Source organism: Neofelis nebulosa, chromosome 7 (genome assembly GCF_028018385.1).
Source record: "Neofelis nebulosa isolate mNeoNeb1 chromosome 7, mNeoNeb1.pri, whole genome shotgun sequence".
NCBI lineage: Eukaryota > Metazoa > Chordata > Mammalia > Carnivora > Felidae > Neofelis > Neofelis nebulosa.
The window spans coordinates 134,117,801-134,141,208 of record NC_080788.1 but is presented as its reverse complement, the minus strand read 5'-3'; the positions used below and the strand labels follow the sequence as shown (position 1 = coordinate 134,141,208).

The 23,408-nt window shown below is 43.7% G+C and overlaps 1 long non-coding RNA gene across 1 annotated transcript in view; it reads left to right on the top strand.

Annotated features, from left to right (window-relative positions):
- The first annotated feature begins 2,852 nt into the window (after nucleotides 1–2,852).
- Nucleotides 2,853–23,408, top strand: part of LOC131517619 (uncharacterized) — a 43,793-nt gene continuing 23,237 nt past the window's right edge. Inside the window, exon 1 of the long non-coding RNA XR_009264706.1 lies at nucleotides 2,853–3,283. This is a non-coding gene — a long non-coding RNA (uncharacterized LOC131517619). The remainder of the gene's footprint in view (nucleotides 3,284–23,408) is intronic.

Sequence of the window (23,408 nt, the reverse complement as noted above, 5' to 3'; positions counted from 1 at the left end):
CCCACACAGAGCCTAGAACAGTACCTTGATCATATTAGGCTCTCAACGTTTGAGGTATACACAACTGAATGAACGAATGAATGAATGAATGAATGAATGACAGTTTCTTTTGACCAACACCTATTGCGGCGCGCTCTAGCTTTGAGGAATGGCTTACGATCAGCACTGCTTTTCGGCGTCTCGTTACCTCGTATTGGTGCTAAGATTACTCTGAGCCTAGCATTTGCGACGTTCGAAGGCCCCGTGGCTGGTGTGGCCGTAACGTCATTAGACCAGTTTTCGACACCGGGATCAAATTAATCCATCAAGTGAGTGAGTTTTACACTACTCCTTCCAAGTTGTTTCTTGAGAAGGTCCTCCACATCTTCCAGTGATGATGCCACGCCCAGCCTCTTTCTTATGGGCTGCCCAAGGAAAGGAATGAATAATTTTTATGGATAACGTGTCTCTGTCTTTTCAGCTAAATGTCACCCAGCCCTCACCTGCGGGTATTAAGTGGGTGCGACACATCATCAGAGAAGTTACATTTCCTCGCCGCTGTGGGCTGCCACAAACAGGACTGAGTGTGGCTTTCCCATGGGTGCAGGAGGGCTGAGAAGACACCCACTTGTCACCGGGTCGGGGCAGGGACGCCCTCCATCTCACTACGAGGACACGTGTATCCGAAACACCTGAGGTTCCAGGATTTTTCGAGGACTTTCAGTGCCGGGACTGCACGTAGAAAACCAAGTTCTACCTGAGAGAACCCCGCTCCCCCACGTGCCAAGTAGATCTCGGTCTTCGGTAAGAATCAAAGGGGGACAGGCAACAGGAGCGTTTCTCAGCCCCCTAAATCTTCAGTGTTGCGTCTGCCAGGCTGGCCTGGACAGCCCCAGGACAGAAATCCTACCAGCCAGCTTCCTCTTTGAGCAGAGACTAAAATATTTTCAACTGTCCCCTTGTCTCTGTTCTGGTTAATTGCTCTCCTAGCGCAGGTAAGAAATGAGGGCTACGGAAACTACCCACCTTTTTGTTTTGGACGCCTCATTTTCCACAGTGCTTAATGGAGAACTCTTTGGGAGGGCAGGTGGCCCCTTTGAGAAAGAAATGTTGGGGACTGACTCTGAGACCCTGGTGCCTCTGCACACCAGCTGTGTGATTTTTGGATGAGTCACTTCACCCTTTGGGACTTCCACTCTCTCGTTTGAAAATTGGGGATTATGATGTCCGTCTTATCACAGAGGTGTGGTAAAGATCACACGAGATGTATGCATGAGTACTTTGAAGCTCGACAAGTGCAACATGTGACAACTAGGTTTTGTTTTTGTTTTTTTGATTTTTTTTTTGCGTGGACGTAAGGCAGCGGAAAAGGTGTCTTTGATGTTTAATTAATATTAAAAATCTTCCATTACATTTATTTAGCTATAATCGGGAAGGAGGTGGGCACGAGTAATTTTCAAAGGGACTTTTTCTGCTCCGAAAATAGAACTCAGAAAACACATATTTGATTTTCCTTTTGGTGTCAAACCACAGCGCCATTGTTATTAAAAGTTTTACAGAATTGTGACCTTCAACCTTGGTGACGTCAAAGACCGAAAGCAAGCTCCCGAGTCCCGAAGCCTTTCAAACAGGCCCCTCAAACTAAAGCACTTGTATTTTGAATTAAGGGCTAATAGAAGTTTCCCCTTAAATGAGCCCCTGCCAGTTTAAACGTTGCCTTCCAGGTGGGCTGCGGTAAGTGAACGTGCTGACAGGTCACCGAAAGCCCTTTTGGGGACGACGAGGAGAATCTGTGATAGGGGTTCAGGTAACACCCGTTCTGCAGTTAAAAGAGAAATCTAGAACTTACATTTCCCTAATTGTTCATAAGCTGACTTGTGTATACACCTAGGACCGCGATTTACTTTCAGTTTACTGAATTTGCGGATTTTCGCATTTGTTTTAATTTGTAATTAAGTTTTCTCTAGGAGGCCCACCATATGCCACCATCAATTCTTTCTCATTGATTTCGCCGGAGATACACGAGTGTGTGTTTTGATGCAATTTTTGAGGTCTTTTGAAAATCAAAAGACTACGTGTTTAGCCATATGGGCCTTTGTTATTTAAAATAGCGTACGCTAGGGGCGCCTGGGTGGCGCAGTCGGTTAAGCGTCCGACTTCAACCAGGTCACGATCTCGCGGTCCGTGAGTTCGAGCCCCGCGTCGGGCTCTGGGTTGATGGCTCGGAGCCTGGAGCCTGTTTCCGATTCTGTGTCTCCCTCTCTCTCTGCCCCTTCCCCGTTCATGCTCTGTCTCTCTCTGTCCCAAAAATAAATAAAAAACGTTGAAAAAAAAAATTAAAAAAAAAAATAAAATAAAATAGCGTACGCTAAAGTAAGAGAAAGCAAAATGCAAAAAGGACCTGTTAGGAAACAAAATAATTGGAAGACTGTTTATTTTATTTTTTTTAATTTTTATTATTTTTTTTTGCTTTTTTAATGTTTATTTATTTATTTATTTTCAATATATGAAATTTATTGTCAAATTGGTTTCCATACAACACCCAGTGCTCATCCCAAAAGGTGCCCTCCTCAATACCCATCACCCACCCTCCCCTCCCTCCCACCCCCATCAGCCCTCAGTTTGTTCTCAGTTTTTAAGAGTCTCTTATGCTTTGGCTCTCTTCCACTCTGACCTCTTTGGAAGACTGTTTAAAAGATGGTTTTAAACACACCAGTTTTCAGTCTTTTTTTTTTTTTTTTTTTTTTTTTTTTTGCGTTAGATTTTTGAAATCTGTCTTTGTTGATCCCCGCGCTGGGAAGGTGCACAAGTGCACCGGGCAACCCTCCGGAAACCAGTTACTGCCCTGCGCTTCGCACTGGGGCTGCGGCCACCAACCTCCGCCTTCGGGGAGTTCAGTGGAGCCAAGGTGTTCCTTTTCACATCTCATGCTACGATGTGACACCAGGCGCCGGTTCACCCGCACGCACGGCGTCCGGTTTTGAAAGGGGCCGACGGGTTTGTCTGTTTTGCGGGGACTCCCGGCGCTCACGAGCGGCCCGCCGTACGTGCCGGCTGCAGACCGGGCCGCGGGCGGGCGGGCGCGCGGCGCGCACTAGGACCCAGCGGGGCTCCGGGCCCCGGGTGGGAGCCGCGCCGCCGACCCCGGGCGGGCGCCGGGGCTGGAGCCGGGGTTCCGGCCGCGATCGGCTGCAGCTCGGCCGGGAGACGGCGCGACCCGGCGGCGGGGCCACCGGCGAGTCCAGCGCCGCCGCAGCCCCCCGATGCGGCCGCGAGAAGCAGCGGGGGGGGCCGGCGATCGAAGGTAACGAAAATGGGGCTCATTTCCTGCCTCCCGAGCCTCTGCTCTGGCTCAGCATTGTCACGAGAAGCCCTCGCTGCTCAGGCTGCTGCATTTTGGGGGCACCCTTTGATTTTTTAAGGTGTCCGCCCCCATTTTGCCACCTGGTTTCCGATTGATTTACAGCACGCAGCCCGGATGGGCAAGATCCAGGGAGAGCAAGTTGAATATTTTCATTAGTTTTGGCTCAGAAGTAAGTTCATTAAAAAAAAAAAAAAAAAAAAAAAAAAAAAAAAAAAAGTTTCTCAGGCATTTGTGAATCGTCGTTTTTAAAAATTAAAAAAAAAATAGCAGACAAGTGAATAATTTTTTAAAAAATGATCAAATAATGGATGTAATTCTGTTAATCACTTCCCAGGGCTTTACTTTTGTGGGTTCCCCAGGCATTACTTTTATTTTCAGGGAGCTAACGTGTTCAATGTGGAGTTTGGCTCGGGCAGAGTTTACAGCATTGCTGTCGTAACTGTTTTGCTATCAATTATGAGCAGCGTCAGCTCTGTGGGCAGTTTAAACCTCTTTTCACACACTGTAACTGGTTATCCTAATATGACATGGACAGATGAGAGTCCCCTTCGAGGACCGCGAGAAGGTTTCTCTTTTTGGAGAAACGTTGTTTTTGGGGAGAAAACCACGATTACTGGCCGGGAGGCTGGAAGAGACTGTTTTTCATGCTTTGTTTATACTCCTGGGATGACATTTGGGGAAGGGAAATGCAGTCTTTCTCGGCAGCCTTTAATTGTGGGATTATTAATTTATTTAATTTATTAGTTTCGGTCGGCTGGGCTCGGGGAGCCCTCTGTCACAGGATGTGCTTAAGGTGACACGTTTTGCTAGCATTTGGGACACATGATTGCAAATGTAAAATGTGCCTCCTGTGGGCTGGTCTGCTGGGGAGCCCCGGTGTGGAGCCGGTCGTAGGCAGGGTGCGCCTGGCTCATTGAGGAAAAAGGGAATCATTTTCCTTAGCTAAGGAAGACATCCTGTTCTACTCCTTTTGTTCCCTGTTTTTCATTGATCGCCAGCTCTGCCTTGGGAGAGGGGAGTGCAGCTCCGAGTGCCGAGCGGAAGACCACACAAATGACTCTAAACCACTTCAACTCTCACACTGATTGGCCAGCTAGATGGAGACTTAGGAAAACAGCCACCCCAAACCTTCTTGTTGAAATCTTGCTGTAATTTCAGATGAGGCTTCTCCGTGCACAGATTCCCGCAAGATTGCCTTTTTAATTTCGCGTGCAGTTTGCTTGCGATCACCTTTATGTGTAATTTTTCGTTGTTGTTCCTATTCCAGATAAAGTAGGCCATTTTGGTGACAAATTTCTTTGCAGACGTCAGCTGCTAGCTTACATGTATAGACATATCGCTTTACAATACATTCTCCATGATTTCTCCTCGGGAGCCGGAGAAGGCAAAGTTGTTCAACTTACGAGAATTTTTCCTGGGCGTTTTTCTGACCCGGATATTTAAATTTCACCCTCTGCAGATGGATGCTTAACTGTAATTTACTCTGATCGCTTAAGTGTCCTGGGCATTAACACGTATCACGCACTAAATTTAAGTCTGCAACCGTGAAAGAAAAAGGCAGTGAAGAGAGAATAAGCAAAATCAGCTGGCACACTGTTAGAAGAAATTGTGGCACCTGGGTCGAGGAGAATGCATTTCCCATCCCAGAAAAGGGGCATTCCTCACCTTAATAGAATAGGAATTAGTAAATATTGTGGAATTGTGTATCTATGGGACAAAAAAATACATCAGGCCCAGGGACGTCTTCCTTTGAGCCTTTAAGCACTTCAATTAAGAGAAACACTGTCTCAGAAGTTGTTCAACGTATAAACACTTTTCTGATTGGCTTAAAAATTTAGACACAGGAAGTGGATGGTATCTAATAACCCATGAGTGGAGACATGGTTGTCACGGAAACTGAGACTAGTACCCCCCCCCCCCCCCCGCCCAACACTCACATACCCTACCATAACCACCACTTAAAAAAAAAAAAAAAAAAAAAACTTGCATGTCTCACAGATGCCTGGAGAACGTGTTGGCTTCTGTAAGCTTTCCCACAGCATCTGCTGAAACCTGAGACCATGCCTGTCAAATCAAGGTCATTTTACAACAACAACCAAAAATGCAGTCTCCTGGATTTCATAACTGTATTTTTCTTAAAAATATGGGAGGAAAAAAACCCCTTAAAGCAAGGATGAGCACACGTGCTTACCTAGCAGTTTGCCACCTCTGAGTTGTGCAAGGCAAGGCTAAGAAGAATGTATTTGAGCTCTTAATTGTGGAATCAAACTGATTTGCGGGTCTACTGTTAGAACGAAGCTCTTTTTAGAGCTGTAAAGCCTCGAACGTTACCTGTGGATACAGAGGCACCTGGGGAAGGTATAATGAAGAGTGTCTGTTTGCAAGAGGGTTCAACGTCGTACTGTAGCAATTAAATTCAAAGAACTGGCACTTTGGAACCCTGCTCGAAGGCTGCCTGAGCAGGGATAAATAAAGACTGTGTCTGGTGCTTTGGGAAGTACAGGGGAGGGTGTTCTCAATAGCTGAGCTGGGAGAGGAAAACTCCTGAATAGAAATAAACTCTTTCAAAACTGCAATTAGCATTTGATGAACTCCCGAAAAGTTTCCTCTTCTTTTGTAGATGAGCAGATTGTTGTAGTTTGTAGGGTCATTGAGAGGTTCTCAAAATCAGAGTTGCGAATATTGTCATTGCCTTGCTCCTGGTTTCAACGACGAGGGTCGAGAAGGGAGCAAAGTTTGCCCCCCCCCCCCCTTTCACTTTACGGAGTGAAAAATAACCAAGGAGGCCCTCTCCTCAATTTTGACTCTGGCGATCAACGTGGAAACTTGTAAATATAATACCAGTGCGTTTCTGACATTTCTCTCATCTTGTCAGTGGTAGTCTTTAAATTCTAAATTCTCGATATGCGTTTAGTAATATCTTCCGTCCAATCATGATTTATAGCATTGTCTTCTTTTAATTGAAAATGGTCAGTTTTGGATCTTATTTAATGAACACTTTGATCTTTTTAAAAAGCAGCAAATTTTCCTTGTTTTTATCACCTAATTGCATGGGGGAAGAGAGGCGGTGGACAAAATCCCGGTTGTATTTTAATGTTTATACGATATCCTGAGTCTCTGACATAGGATATATAGACTTTAGAAGCGAAGAGCAATGTAGCAATCACCTGTTGGAGTGAATCAGCGTATATTTCATGATCCCATGTTGTCAAACACTTCACTGGTTGGGATTTGGTGAAAAGGGTTGCATTTAATGGCACAACGCTTCTCCTTTAGCAAAGGATTTCCTGCAGGGAGCTTTCTTATCTGTAAGTATGGTCCTTGGCAGGAAGCAAGTCAGTTGGTTGTTTTTACAAACTGAAGGAAATGAATGGGAATTGTTGGTCTCCTAGAATCTGCCTGCCTTCTCCATTGTCTGTCAAATAGTTGGCTCAGAATTTCTAAAGAGACTGCAAATCTTTGGCATTTCTGTTGATTTATTTTTGACGTTGGTAGTGGAAAATTGGTCATTATACTGCTGCGTACAACTTATTTTACCAATACAAATGAACAAGATGTTCAATAATATCCTAATTCATTTTCAGTTGTCAGATATACACATACTCACTGAAGCTGGCCTTTTTTGATAGCTGTGCCAAATTTCTAATAATTAGTCCAGAATACCAACCAAATGTCAGTTTCATGGAGAGCTAAAGGGAGAGTGGCGGCTTCATTCTTTTCTTTGCTTATAAGAGGAAAATTCATAAAGACTGCATGTCAGGTATATGCCTGCTTTGCTGATGGCAAAAGATTGGTGTAGGGGGAGGGTCCGAAATTGGGAAGGGGGTGCTAAATCCAGTGTACAGTCCATGTGAGAAAAACAAATCTTAACCTCGAAGAGATTTCTTGTGTAAAACTCTAGATTACGTTTGGGATATTGTAAATAAGTATATTTGATTGTTTTAATTTACGCATGTTTCAAATTCTGGAAGAGGAAACAAGGGTCTTTAAAGGGAAATAAGTAAGTACATAAACCTGCATTTGAAGGAAACAGCCCTAGGGAGGGCTGGTAAGAGCATCTGAGGGAGAAAGTGATTTGTTGCAATGGTTTTCACACATTTTTTGAAGACATCATTTTTTGTTTTATATTTAGCACCAAATGGAATCTTACGCAAGACCCTAATACAAGAGCCTAACAGAAACAGAGCTGCTTGGGAGTCGGGGGTGGGGGGTGGGGTGGGGAGGGGGCAGGAATCAGGAGCCAGGAGCCCAGAGCTCCGATGTCTTCCCCTGGGTTGTGCCTGGGGCTCACCCTAGAAACCTAGTACCTCTGTGAAACAGTTTGAAAATCATTGCTTTTAACATGTCCAAAATCTTCTCTAAAGAAGGCCCAAGGGAATGGCTTGCCTAGCCCTGGAACTTCTTAGCTGAAGAGAGAACTTTTGCCTCGACAGTTTAAGAGGCGCTTGTGCTCAGAGTGAGTAGGAGAAAGGTATGTCATACAAGCATGTATATAGCAAAAGATTCGGCGGGCCACAAATACGGAAAAAGCCCTGGACCAGTCTATTAATAAGGAAAGGAGAAAGGATGTTTTTTAGGGGTTAATTACAAACCAGGGCCTCCCTTGCCTTATAAGTTATGGGAACGTTGCACAGAGGCATTTGATAACACGTGGTTATGACTGTACTGGAATGCATGGATTTATTCTGTTCCCACCTCAGGATCTGTTATATCGCTGTTATTCTATTTGTCAGTGAAAATTATTTCATATTAAGTGTCACTCATGAAATGAAAGTGTGCCAAGCTATATAATCTGCTTGGCAGGCTCAGTAGTGTTTTGAGTGTTGAGTAAAACGATAACGCACAGATGATATTTGAATCTCATCAAATAGATTCGCATTATCTCTGCGACCGTGCGATTTACTGAAACGGCAGTGTTACCCGGGGGTGGGCTCGGTTTTCCTCTCATACATCCCAGAGCTACGAGTATTAAGGTTTCTAGGGGTGGTGGGCAGAGAAATAAGTCCCCTTCAGTTCCACTCGTGCTCTTCAAGACCCCTCGATTCGCACACGCACAGTTTTGGAAATGAGGTGAACTCCGTGGACATTTCAGGCAAACTGTGGTGCGTCGTGGGGCCACGGCCATCCTCCCTGCATCTTGTCCTGGAGACCGCACAGTGGGGGAGTCTGTAGAAGTAGAAAGGATGGACCCCTCTCTGTGTTCTTCTTGCGACTTCCACGGTGGAGTTGGAAATGGTGTTTAGAATAATCAATGTTCTGGGAAGTCACAGGTCTTCCAACAATTTGTGCTGGAACTTCTTTTTTCTTTTCCTTCCTTCCTTCCTTCCTTCCTTCCTTCCTTCCTTCCTTTCTTTCTTTCTTTCTTTCTTTCTTTCTTTTCCTATTTTTTTTTTAAATAGGCACCACACCCACCGTGAGGCTTGAACTCATGACCCTGAGATCAAGTGTCACACGCTCTCCCCACTGAGCCAGCCAGGTTCCCTGGGAACCTTTTTTTTTTTTTTAAGAAAACATTTCCTCCACAAAGATGAAACTAATATGAGCACAAAATAGTTGGCTGTGGTAGTGGATAGAGAGAAAAATGATTGTGGTTAACTTTTATTTGTTGAATTATGTGGAAGAAAGCTTTCCATGTTTAGGCTGTTCAAAGCTATCTTCCTCCTCTTCCCCCTGCATTTCAAAGAATGAGTGTGTATGCAGAAAACCGATGGAACTGTCCCAAGGCATATTCATGAAAATAAACCAGTGATTCCTCTTGAGTGAGCATTTAAACTCCATGTTCTTGGGGACTTCCCTTTTTGATCTCAAGGACGCATCCCAGTTGCCGGACCTGGGGACCTGGCGGAAGGTGCTGAGGGGGGACTTCAAATGTTATGCGGGGTGCTGCGGGCAGGGTACCTTTGGGGATGTCACTTCCTTAAGATTCGGATAAGCAAGTCTTCAAGTCTTCCTTGAAGAGGGGGTTTTTGTATGTTATACGAGGTTAGATTTTAGATAATCTCAGATATCTTTTGTACATTTTGACATTTTCTGATTCGGCAAACTTAACATTGTTGCAGCCTTTAAAACAATTACCATTTAATGACTAGTTAATACAAATCTCTAAATTAAGGTAGTCATATCATCTCATGGGACTACACTTAGCACTTCTTTAAACATTTTTTTAATGTTTACTTATTTTTGAGACACACACACACACACACACACACACACAGAGTGTGTGAGCTGGGGCTGGGCAGAGAGAGAGAGAGAGAGAGAGAGAGAGAGGGAGACACAGAAGCAGAAGCAGGCTCCAGGCTCTGAGCTGTCAGCACAGAGGCCGATGCGGGGCTCAAACTCACGGGCCGTGAGATCATGACCTGAGCCCAAGTTGGACTCTCAACCCACCGAGCCACCCAGGCGCCCCTAGATTTGGCATTTATAATGGTCTCTTGAAAAAGAAATAAGTTTCTCTGGGTAAGTTAGGCAATGTTGGGAAACAGAAAAATTGTATCAAACTAGTAAGAGGCTTTCGTTTAAAAGGTACCTCCCCAGGGCGCCTGGGTGGCTCAGTCGGTTGAGCGTCCGACTTCGGCCCAGGTCACGATCTTGCAGTTTTTGAGTTCGAGCCCCGCGTCAGGCCCTATGCTTGGAGCCTGGAGCCTGCTTCTGATTCTGGGTCTCCCTGTTTCTCTGCTCCTCCCCTGTTCACTCTCTCTCTCTCTCTCTCTCTCTCTCTCTCTCTCAAAAATAAACATTAAAAAAAATTTTTTTAAAGGTACCTCCCCTACCTGACTTTAATTAATTCCTATTAACCTAGTATTAATATACTGCTGCTATGACTATTACTGCTAAGTAATGACAAATATATATTAATATCCCATTTTACAGATGAGGAAACTGAGGCCCTGTGTTCCTAGGGCCTCATACTCTTTGGTAGCCAACTAGCTCTCCTGACCCCCAAATTCCAGGCATTTTTTCCACCCCACCAGCTACCTCACAACTGTTCCGGCTCTTTCTGTTGTAGGGTGGATGACTGCCCCTTCCATGCTTGAAATGGAATCTTCTCCTGGGAAAACACCGCAGGGCGGGGTAGGGAGTATTTGATGTGATTTTGGCAAGAAATAGGGTTTTGCTTCTTGAGGTTCTGTGTTCCCACATCTGACCTTCAAGGACGAGAGGGACTTTTTCGTTCCCTTGTCAGAGATCACCTTCCTTCATTCGTCTCCCTCTTTTGAATTTCCCTTCATCTCCCCCTGAGCACATTCACCTACTTGGTCAGTGAAAAGCTCTCACCACAGGGAGAGGGCATTCCTGAATTACCCAAATATTTCACTTAGTCTTTCTGTCGTGGCATCCACAGAAACAGATTTCCCAGCCAACATTCACTTTTGTAATTCAGACGAGCTGTCCAACAGACTGCGAGGTGCAAATACAATGACATTTCCTTTATTTTCGGAGTAAAAACCAGGGGGCTGACGTTGTCAGCTTAGCAGGATGTCTGGTATCTCCTTCCTGGGGCTCCCCTTCCCCTCAGCTATGCAAACCCTGCATGGGCTGATACAGACCAAGTGGAGTGGGGTCAGTTGGACTTCCCCCGTCTAAGCCCGGACCTCTGCTGCTTGCAAAGCTGGCAGAGCAGGCTTCAGCCAGAGAAGGTTCGCAGGGACTTGTTGACGCCCTTGGTTGGCAACGGTCCGATGCTGGGCTGGGGTTGCACTAGGGTGTAAGCCCCGGCAGGGAAGTGGCCAGGGCCCCAGCAGCTCCCACACCACTCTACTCCTTAGCTCTTTCCGCAGGGTCGGGCATGTGGACGTCGTAGAAGAATAATCATTTAAAAAAAAATTTTTTTTTTACATTTATTTATTTTTGAGAAACAGAGTAAGACAAAGCATGAGCGGGGGAGGGGCAGAGAGAGAAGGAGACACAGAATCCGAAGCAGGCTCCAGTTTCTGAGCCGTCAGCCCAGAGCCCGACGCGGGGCTCGAACCCACGAACTGTGAGATCATGACCTGAGCCGAAGTTGGACGCTCAACCGACTGAGCCACCCAGGCGCCCCAAGAACAATCATTTTTAAAATCCTCTGGACTCCAAAATGAAGGAAGATCCTGGGAGAGTGTTTTTCAGTCCAAACAAGTGGGAACAAGAGACAGAGCCTAAGCTCTGAATCTGAGCTTTCGGGAAGAAATTTTCAACCCGGGCATTCATTTCGTTGTTGTTTTCCTCTGTTACCACCATTATCCTGTCTCCCAGGTCAGCACACTTGGACACCTGCTTGTTTTACATCCATGTATCTAATTTATCACCAGAGCTCCTGGCTGCTTTCTTCGAAATCCTCCGGAGATTCATCTCAGGGAGACTGCAGGTAACCTGGAGGGGGCTCTGTCCCTCCCGGTCCCTGTCCTTCCTCTGCACTCCTGAAGACTTCTGTCCCTAAAACACTCCGCAAGTGCCTTGGCCACTTAGAGCCGTGTGTGACCTTGACCTAAGACCCAGTGATATGGAAATAAGACTCAGTAATGTGGAAATCCTGAAAGCATTATTGTGAAAGTTAATCACAGAGTCCCTGAGGAGCACTTGGCAGAGAGCCTGGCACGTAGTTGCAATTTATCGTAACTCTTTTATTGTTGTGTTGCTATTGTTGTTGTGTCCCTCCTGTCCTAAGAAGCTGTGGTGATGTTCTGTTGCTCCCCTTGCCACGTCTGTCTTCCTCTGTCTGTCCAGACCTTCTGTCATCTTGTCCTATCCATTAGTGCTTGGGGATTGCCTCCGGAGCCAGTCCGGGTTGATTCATCCCTGAACTTGCTTTCCCCTCCAACTCCTCTGCCTTTGTTTATATTGCTCCGAGTTCCTATGATCCCCTGATCACAACCTTCTTCTTCCTCCCTTCACATGTGGGAAAGGTGCCGATTTCACCCCTTCTGCAACTCCAGTGTACGGAGAAAATGCAACTTATTCATTTTTTTTTTTTTCTACAGCAAACCATCTTCCCCAGTACACACCCATGGATTGCTAGGAAGAAGAATAATAACTTTAGATCCTATCTATTTAAAATCTGACTGGGGCGCCTGGGTGGCTCAGTCGTTTAAGTGTCCGACTTTGGCTCGGGTCATGATCCTGCAGTTCGTGGGTTCGAGCCCCGCGTCGGGCTCTGTGCTGACAGCTCGGAGCCTGGAGCCTGCTTCGGATTCTGTGTCTTCCTCTCTCTCTGCCCCTCCCCCACTTGCTCTCTCTCCCTCCCTCCCTCCCTCCCTCTGTCTCTCTCTCTCAAAAATAAACATTAAAAAAAAATTAAACTTCAGTTCGGTCTGGTAATCCAAACAGTCCCTTACAGTAATTCTCAGTCTTTCTAGGAGAACAGTGCCCATTCGCTGGGGTGGTGTCGCCTCCTTTGCCTGTGATGGTTTGTGTGGGAAGGAGTGTCAGGCACATTCTTCCCTTGTATTTCTTACTGAGGACGAGCAGATTCAGCCTCCTTTGGTGGAGTGACCTCTGCTCTCGGGGGCTGGGTCTCTTGCCCACTGGTGCCGCTTGCTTAACACTAGCAGCCGAAGTCTGTGACTGCTATTACGTGGAGTCTTATCCAGTAGTTGTCAAAGACCCACAGTAAGATACAGATACATTGTCAGGAGGTCCTAGTAAGCACATATGGACATTGTATGCATGGATGGACCATACAGAAGACATCACTATTGGTTTTTTTTTAAACAAAGTTTATTTACTTATTTTGAGAGAGAGAGAGAGAGAGAGAGAGACCACATGAGTGGGGGAGGGGCAGAGAGCGATGGAAAGAGAGGATCCCAAGCAGGCTCTGTGCTGTCAGTGCAGAGCCCAAGGCAGGGCTCAGGCTCGTGAACCGTGAGATCGTGACCTGAGCCGAAACCAAGAGTGGGACGCTTAACCCACTGAGCCACCTGGGCTCCCCCAAAAGATATTACTATTCTTGCTACACTCCAAGCACTCTGATCTCTTCCATTCTATTGGATTGAATTGAACTGAACAAACCTCACTCTGACGCTCTCTGCTGACTTAGTCCCACTTCGGCTCCTAATTAGCAGCAGACTCTGAGTTTTAGCCACACTGTCCCTCAGCCGACTGGCCTGGTGGTCTTTGCAAGGGATCCGCTCCTCTGGATACAGCTGACTGCAGCCAAGTGCCTGGCTCTGGGCTCAATCTCCTCCTCTCCCCCCTCCTCCTCCCCCGCTCTAGCCCCTCACCTCACAGCTCCCTCTGCTTGGGCACGCCGTCATGCTGGGCTGATGAAGCTGTGTGCCACGAGCTGTGTGCCACGTGTGCTGGGAGATGTGGGGCCACCTCTTCTCGGGGCTCCAAAATGGTGCAGGAAGACGGCACAAGGACATCCCTCCGCACTCAAAGGACATCTGTCTACACTCAGCATTACCTTCTCTATTCAGGAGGCAGAATCACCCAGGAGTAGTAGGTCAGGGCGAACAGGAACCACTCCACTGTCCTCTTTTCTCTCCTGTTTCTTTCCCGTAATTATCTGGACTCAGAAAGGGGTGGACTCTTCATCAGTTTTCCCTCTACCGCCTCATCCTTCCACCATCCAAGGCAGGGAGCTTAGCGATTTTCCACTCCCTAATGGGTCACAAAGCATCTTCCACTGTCTTCAGTTAGATTCTTTGAGCTGGTTCCTCCAGATTCCTAGTAAATGGCGGAAAATCCTGTCCCGAGACAAAGCCGGACTCTCGAGGCTGTGGAATTTCTGCCTCTGGTGGAGTCTACTAATTTCCCATCTGTGTCCATTCTGTGCAAATTTCAGCTGGGGTCAGCCAGCGACCACATTTCCAAGACTCCCTTGCAGCTAAGAATGGCAAAACTCTAGCTTCTGGGATGTGAGTAGATGCGTGGGGTTTCTGTCTGGTTTGTGTCCTTGTTTTTCTTTATAGTTTTATCGCATATATATTTTTTAATCCCCAAACTATGTGTAGTTTACCTTTGCAATGCTTTCATATAAATGGAAACATAGATATGTGTATGTGCGTGTACGTACTGTGTCATAGTTTAAAATATGTTTCTTACTATGAACAGGAACAAAAAAATGGAAAGCCTCTGCATTATGGTAACTGGCTAGGTATGGAATTTTTGGTCTCATAGGGTATAAGCATCTTAATGCAAATTGGTTTCAAAAGTGCCTGTGCTCGTTTATACTCCTACCAGGAGTGAATATGATTTTCTATTGTTTCGTGTTCTCATGGTATTTAATATTTAAAAGTTTTGCCAATGTAATATGCGTGGAAATAGCTCATTATTATTTAAATTGTTTTGGTTATTTTTTTTTTTAATGTTTATTTATTTTTGAGACAGAGAGAGACAGAGCATGAACGGAGGAGGATCAGAGAGAGGGAGACACAGAATCCAAAACAGGCTCCAGGCTCTGAGCTGTCAGCACAGAGCCAACGCAGGGCTCGAACTCACAGACTGTGAGATCGTGACCTGAGCCGAAGTCGGACGCTCAACCGACTGAGCCACCCAGGCGCCCCTAAATTGTTTTGGTTATTAATAAGTGTGAGTAACTCATCATAAGTTTGTTGGTCACAAACGTTTCTTCGTTTGTGAAGTTCCTATTGCCCTTTATCTAGTGTTTTCCAAAAAATGTTTAGTTTCTTAGATCTCTGTAGTACCTCTTTCTGTTTTCCACCTGTATCTTTATTCTTTCTACTCTTTAGTGTTTATTATTTTTTTTAACTTTCTAAGTTGTCAGCTTTTAAAGTTTTCTTTTCTATTCTTTTTAAAGATTAAAAAAATATTTTTTAATGTTTATTTATTTTTGAGAGGCAGAGAGAGACAGAGCACAAGCCGGGGAGGGGCAGAGAGAGTGGGAGACACAGAATCCGAAGCAGGCTCCAGGCTCTGAGCTGTCAGCGCACAGCCCGATGCGGGGCTTGAACCCAGGAACTGTGAGATCATGACCTGAGCTGAAGTCAGATGCTCAACCAACTGAGCCACCCAGGTGCCCCTAAAGATTTTATTTTAAAGTAATCTCTACACCCAATGTGGGGCTCAAACTCATGACCCCAAGCTCAAGAGTTGGACACTCTTCCAACTAAGCCAGCCAGGACCCTCTGAAGTTTTCTTTCTTTGTTTCTTTGTTTCTTTGTTTCTTTCTTTCTTTCTTTCTTTCTTTCTTTCTTTCTTTCTTTCTTAAATAATTATTTATTTTGAGAGAGAGAGTTAGAGGGGGCAGAGAGCAAGGGAAAGAGAGAATCCTAAGCAAGCTGCATGCTTTCAGCATAAAGCCCAACATGGAGGTCAGTCTCATGAATTGTGAGATCCTGACCTGAACCGAAATCAAGAGTCTGATGCTAGTGGCATCTGGGTGACTCAGTCGGTTAAGCGTCGTCTGACTCTTGATTTCGGCTCCATCATGATCTCACGGTTTCGTGGGTTTGAGCCCCACATTGGGCTTTGCGCACTGACCATGTGCCTGGAGCCTGCTTGGGATTCTCCTCCTCTCTCTCTCTCTCTGCCCCTCCCCAGACTCTGTGTCTCTCAAAATAAATAAACTAACTTAAAAAAAAAAAAAAGAGTTGAATGCTCAACCAACTGAGTCACCCAGGCGCCCCAGAAGTTTCCTTTTCTAATACAAAAATACAAGCTATAAGTGACCTTCTAAACCCTGAGTCAGTGCTATCTCCAGAGTTTTAGTATGTAGAATTTTCACTCTTGTTCAGTTCTAAATAACTTCTAAATTGATTATGATTTTTTCTTTGTTCTCTGCATTATTTATAAGTGTTTGGTTTCAATTTTCAAACTTAAGGTGTCTTTCAAGTTATCTTTTCATTATTGATTTCTAACAATTGCATTTTTTGGGGCATAGAATACAGTCTGATGATGCCAATTATGGAGCGTAAGTCAAGCGTGTTAATCGAGTTTTAAAATCTTTACTATTTTTATTGATACTTTGCTGATCTATTTTTAATTGAGAGAAGTGTATTAAAATTTCTCACTAAGGGAGTACATTATAATTTTTCTCGATATATTTTGACGTTACCTTATTTGGTGATACATTTAGAATTTCTGTGTCATCTTGGAGAATTGAATCTTTTTTTATTATGAAGGAATGCACTTTAACACTTACGGTGCTTTTTGTCTTAAAGCATATTTTGTCTGATGTTCATGCAACAGCTCTAGACAACCATGAGACATGATTAGCTTCCTCTTTATTAGTTTTTACTTCCTGTTTTTCCATACTTTGTTTGTTTCAAACTCTTTATAGCCTAGTATTTTGGATGTATCTTTTTTTTTTTTAATTTTTTTTTTTTAACGTTTATTTATTTTTGAGACACAGAGAGACAGAGCATGAACGGGGGAGGGTCAGAGAGAGAGGGAGACACAGAATCTGAAACAGGCTCCAGGCTCTGAGCAGTCAGCACAGAGCCTGACGCGGGGCTCGAACTCACGGACCTCGAGATCGTGACCTGAGCCGAAGTCCGACGCTTAACTGACTGAGCCACCCAGGCACCCCTGGATGTATCTTTTACATATGACATATAGGTGGCTCTTGTTTTCAGGCAGTCTGTTAAATATCTTTTAACTGAAATTTGTAATCTGTTTATGTTTATTGTAATTACATATGTATTTATTCCTTCATGTTACTTTATCCTTTCCGTTTGTCCTGCCTCTTCCAAGTTTCTCTTTCTTTCTTTTCTTGCCTTCTTTTGAATTGATGACCTTTCTTTTCTTATCTTATATATTCTTCCATAGGAATTTACAAGTTTTATATTCCTTTATTATTCTTTTCGTGGCTCTCTGGAAGTTTTAGCATGTATACTTATCAACGTCTAAAAGTAACTCATATCTTTTCTCTCCTCCCAAATAATGCAAGGATCTTGGACTACTTAACTCCAGTCAATGACCCCTATTTCCCCAAATTAGGTCCCATTTTTGCTCAGTGTTTTAGTTGTATCTTCTGTTTTGTTAACCGTACATTTTGGACATTACCATTATCATTTTAAAATAGAACTTTTTGTTCAGATTTACCCACCTATTTACTCCTCCTTGCTTAGAATTCCTTCCTTTACCCCAGCCCTACTCCGCTGGATCACTTCTCTTCTTAGATTTCATCGACTGGGGATCAGTTGAGGGAAAACTATTTCAGTATCATTTGTTGGAAAATTCTGAGTTTTTTTCTATAGTTTTGTGAGGTATAAAATATATTTTTGCTAGATATACAATTCTAGTTATTTTTCTGTCAACACATTAAAGATGGTCCATTATTTTCTGTTTTCCTCTGCTGAGAAGTCAATTCTAATTCTAATGGCCACTTGTCATTGAAGGTATTCTTTATTCAGTAGTACTTTACGGCTGCTTTGAAGATACTCTTTTGTCTTGGGTATTCTGCAGTTTTATTATAAAGTATCTAGATGTGCATTTCTTTCTTTTGTATTTATTTTGCATGGGATATTTTGGGGTTTTGTGAATTTGTGGACTGAATTTTTTCATCAGTTCTGAAAGATTCTCAGAATATCGTCTCTGTACTCTATACTTCTGGATTTCAGATTAGGTTTATCTTAGACTTTTGTTCTTTGTCTTCTCTGTTTTAACCTCTTTTTCATGTTTTCTGTCTCTGTATATAATATCTTTTCCTAAGTTTATTTGTTTTGAGAGCGAGAAAGAGAGAGTGTGAGCGAATGGGGGGGGGGGGAGCACAGAAAGAGGGAGAGAGAGAATCCCAAGTAGGGTCCGTGCTCAGTGCAGAGCCTGATAAGGGGGCTCAGCCTCACAACTGTGAGATCACGACCTGAGCCAAAATCAAGAGTTAGATGCTTAACCGACTGAGCCAGCCAGGTGCCCCCTCTCTTTATGATATCTTTTCATGCTACAGTCTAGACGTTTTCAGTCTCTGCCAGTGTCCTCTATCCAGTCTGTCTGACCTTACGTGCACCTTATATACTTGTTCCTTTTATGATTTCGACATTTATTGTATATTGTGTGTCTGACAATTTTACAATCTGGAGTCTCTGGCTCCCATTCTACCATCCCTTGTTTCTGTTAGCTGTTGTCCATGATGCTATTTCCTTACGCACGCGTGTTTGCGAGTTTTGTCTTATTTGACTGTGACCTGTTTTTTTGTTTGTTTGTTTGTTTGTTTGTTTGTTTGTTTGTTTCGAGACTTCATCAGGGGGAATTCTTCAGGTTTGTATTGAGGTGAATTCTGTAGATTCTGCATTTGTTTCTGCCAGGTGCCTGGGATCATAAACGACCTGGGAAAGCAAGGACTTAAAATTTCTCCACTTGAGGTTTGGGGGTTCAATCACATAATCAATGCCTACTCAAAACCCATGCGAGGGCTGTCTTGTGATTACACATTTTCAGTAAAGACTGTCTCTCCTCTACTCGACACTAATTTTGGAAGCAGGCAATTCTGGTAGCCTTTTGGAGTCCTATCTTCATTTAGCAGAGCACCTCCTAGTATCCTTTCCTTGTACCTTGGTGGGTCCTGGCTTTGTCAGCACTGCCCAGTTTGTTTGCCGTCCCCTGTGCCCTGCTGTATCGTAAAAACCGAAGCTCAGTTTCTCCAGGTCATTACATGCCTTCAAGGTGGAAGCCGATGTATGTGTAATGCTCTGAGTACGTCTCATTTTCTTGTTGGTTCATAGGTACATGTCCAACTATTTGGGGGAAGTATTTTGTCCAGCGTTTTTAGTTGTTTTCCGAGGATTGGATGGATATCTTTTTTTTGCCATAGTGCCAGAAAAGGAATTCCCATTCTTCTTTCTCTTTGTGTTCCTTCTTTAGTAGTCCCTGAACGTATGAATGCCTGTGGGCAGTGAGAGTGACGATCATGTGCGCATAAAGCCGTAGAGAAAAAGCACAATCAGAATTTTCAAAACATTACCCCTTCTACACATATTTTAAGCCCCAGCTGGTATTAATTGAGGTAATACTAGCTGCTTCAATAAACCCAACAGTGCAGTGAATCGAAACAATAGAAGTTTGTTCCTTACATATCCAAAGTGGGTGCCCTGACTAGAGAATGGCTCTCATTCAGGTGGTGATTTGGGGAACCGGGTACTTTTCATTCTGTGGCTCTGCCATTTTCTAAAAAATGTGTGTGTGTGTGTTTTTTTATGTTTATTCATCTCAGAGAGAGAGAGAGAGAGAGAGAGAGCGAGAGCAGGGGAGGGGCAGAGAGAGAAGGAGACACAGAATCCAAAGCAGGCTCCAGGCTCTGAGCTGTCGGCACAGAGGCTGATGTGGGGCTCAAACCCACGAGCTGTGAGATCATGACCTGAGCCGAAGTTGGATGCTTAACCAACTGAGCCACCCAGGCTCCCTGGCTCTTCCATTTTCAACCAATGGCTCCCAAGGTCATTGCACTTGTTTGGATCCCACTGGCAAAAAAAGGAAAGAACGTAGACACTCAGGAGTGACAGGTTTTTACTAACCATCCTAGATGGGGCACATTCCACTTCCTTTCCTGGTTATTAGCTAATACTCGGTAAAATTGTCACATCTGCCTGTAAGGAGGGCTGCTGGGAAAGGTAGTCTGGATGTATGCCTAGGAGAAGAACAGGTGTAATAAACAGCCAGTCTGTCTCTGCTACGCATTTCCTTTCTGAAACTTTGGGCCCACCTGTTTCTCACTTCTCTGAGCTCCTTTTTCCCTTAGAATCGGTGCCACCAAGTTTAGAATTTAATTATTCTGAATCATTTCGTGTTCGTACAGCTTAAACCCCCAACTATATAGTAACTTCCTCGAGGTGTGAATTTTGTGCCGAACGTTTGAAAATGCCCCCTATCACTCAGTTTTGGACACACGGTATGCTTTACGGAAATCAAACCTCTGAATGAAAGGAGAATGTTCTTGCTCTAAGGAGATGACTGCGAACATATTTAGGGGTGCAGTGTTGTGATCTTCAATTTATTTATGACGTTGTTCCTTCACGTTTTCTCCTTAGATTTGAAATTTATCAAAGTAATAATTTGGAGGAAAAAACCCCCCAATCCCCTGAAGTTTGGAGAGGACATTACACACAATAGTGGCATGTCCATGGGGGGATCATTTTCTTTCTTTCTTTTTTGAGAGGGAGAGAGAAAGAGAGAAAGAGCATGCGCACGAGCTGGGGAGGGACTGAGGGAGAGGGAGACAGAAAATCCCAAGCAGGCTTCATGCCCAGTGTGGAGCCCCACGCAGGATTCATGACCTGAGCCGAAATCAAGAGTTGGATGCTTAACCAAGTGAAGCCGCTCAGGCACCCCTCCATGGGGAGATCATTTTAATCTATCTCCGAATCTATTCTGAAATGTCTTGACATCAGCCCTCTTGGTGCCCTCTGGGTTGTTATGAAAATTCATTCAGTCATTCTGGAAATACTTGTGCAAGGGTGCTAGATCCTGTGGAGCAGCTGGGTAGAGGTAAGACCCTGCCTCAGGGCCAGTCAGGTGACAGGGTGCAAACACACTGCTCTGAGTGGAGAAAGACCTTTACCGTTGACTTTGTTATTGATAGGGTGGTGGTGAGGTTCTAGTTTATTTGTAGGATGGGAAGGGTAAAGGCTTCGTGCAACCCCAAGTCCTTTAGGAGAGACTTTTCGTTTCTTTTCCCTTTGCTCTTCCGCCTTGCTTCAGGAGGCCAGCTTTTCTCTAGGCAAGTAGTTAGCAAACCAACAAGCAGAGGAGTGTGGCTTTTGAATATTCTCCAGGGCCACAGATAATCTCAGCTGAACTGGACCCTGGGTTATTGGCCTCAGTATCACTCTCTGCTGGAGTTGAACGCATTACTTTGTTGCTAGGCTCAATGTTTTCAGTTCTCTATTTTTATTTTCTGTTGCTATTGGTCTTATAGTAAATGAGAATGACATATGGACTTGAGTTAAACTGTTGGAATCATCATTTGTTTTCTTTTCATTGCACAGTTTTCTTTCTCTACTGCACTGTACTGTGGATGGGAAAATACACTGACGTCTTAGTAACTCCAACTAATCTATTATCCACCTGCTCAGATACAAGCACAATGCATGTGGCAAATTACTTTATATGCCAATAAAGCCTCTGTTTTGGAAAAATGTTGGGCTGTTTATATTCAAAACATTGTTTTGAATCAAGCCATCTGAAATATTCTGGTATCCTGAATAGCATCATCAAAATTCCAGGAAGGGTCAAGCTGCAAAATACAAGATGTGGTGAGTCTATAATTAGGTATTGACTATGTTTTATCTGCCTGAGCACCTCCTCGGGCTTAGCTCTGGCGTTGGGCAGAGAATAGCTTTCGAGCCCAAAGGAGTTCACGTTAGAAGATGACCCAGCTGGTAAATGTGGCTCCCTCAGTAGCCAAGACAGAGCAAGCCCTTTACTTATCGTGTTGTTTCATTCATGCGGCAGTGCGTAGAATTTCTGGCAGGTGAGAGCAGAGCACAGCATTTCCAATACAATCAATGCAATGAAGATGGGTGGGTGCATAGTGGTCTTCTTGGAAATCACGTCCATTTTCTTCTCAATTCTAAAGTTTTTCTAATATCTTTTTTAGAAATTTTTTTTCTCTTGTTTGGAAAAGTTTCCAAAACTACTCTTTTGGAGGTACCAAGTCTTAACCAAAGACGTTAACGAGATAGACAGCCCAGAACCTAGCAGACGGGGTAGAATAGCTAACTCTCTCTGTGGATGCAATGGGCTACCGAGTGGTCTCTTTCTGCATTGAGCTAGTGCTCATTTTTATCCTTAATGCCAAATATTCAGTGCTACAAGGGGAAGAGACAAGACTTCGATATTTTTGAGCTGGCTGATGTGATTTTTAAATTAATTTATATTTTTTAAGTAAAGTACTCCATGAAATATTATTGGGGTGATGATATATCCTGATTTGTTTGTGATAATTTTGGCTTATGCCCTGTTGCCCCCAGTATAATCACGAATAGTGTCTCCTTTCATTTTCAAAGCCATCCTGGTTTTTATGATAAATTATAGTCATTGTACTTACAATACTAGTCAATGTATCTAGCAAAAGTATATCAGATTTGTTCAGACCAGCTTGTCTGCTGAGAAGAGCTGCTTACAATTAAAAAGAAAAAGAAATCAGTTTGGAAGCACTGGAGAGTCATCAAGGCAATGAGGAATTGTAAAGCCAAGATTTGGGGAAAGGAAAGCCCTAAGAGATGAGCACAGATTTTGGATCCTTTTCTTGAGACAATTGTCACTTCCAAAATTAGTGGCCAAGAGACTAAAAAACTTAGCAGAGCTTTCAACAGACTCATGGAGTTGGGGGCATTATAACTGTATTCAAGTCCTGCCAAGGAGCAGAAGCCCTAGTAAACAACCTAGGCTTTCATTTGGAACTCTGAGTCAAGATGAACCAGAAATAGAAAAACTCACACAGGGACTGATGCCAAAAATCAAATATTTTCAGATTAGTGTCCCTAGCTTAGTTGCTTGCCAGAAGCAAAAGTTAAAATCCTCTCTGGAGGAAGATATATGTTACAGAGCCTCATGTTGTTACTAGAGTTTTTCATGTACTGTATCTGTCACCTGGTGAAAAATAATTAGACGTGAGAAGGCAAGATTTAGACAATCAACAAATAGATAAAGGGGATTAAGAGTACACTTATTTTGATGAGCACTGAGAAAAGTACAGAATTGTTGAATCAGCATATTGTACACCTGAAACTAGTATAACATTGTATGTTAATTATACTTGAATAACAAAGTATATAAATATATATTTTAAAAGAAAACATAGGAGAGAGTGAAAAGATTTACAGTTGTATTCTAGGTGACTGAGGTTCTTTAAGGTAAGAAATAAAGACGATGAAGAAGAAAAAAGATACACCTAAAAGAGATTCAGATAGTGGATTAATCACATATGGTCTCTAAAATAACTGTTGTTAAAATATACAAATAATTAAAAGATAAGATGTTAAGATTTGCCAGACAACTAAAAATCATAAATAAGAATCTGGAACTGAAAGATATAGTTACTGAAGATGACTTATAAGTAGATGAACTTTTTGGGGTGATGGAAGTCCTCTCAGACTGGATTATAGTGATGATGATGGTTGTACAATTGAGCTAATATACTGAAACCATTGAGTGTATATTTATAGTAGGTAAATTATATGGTATATAA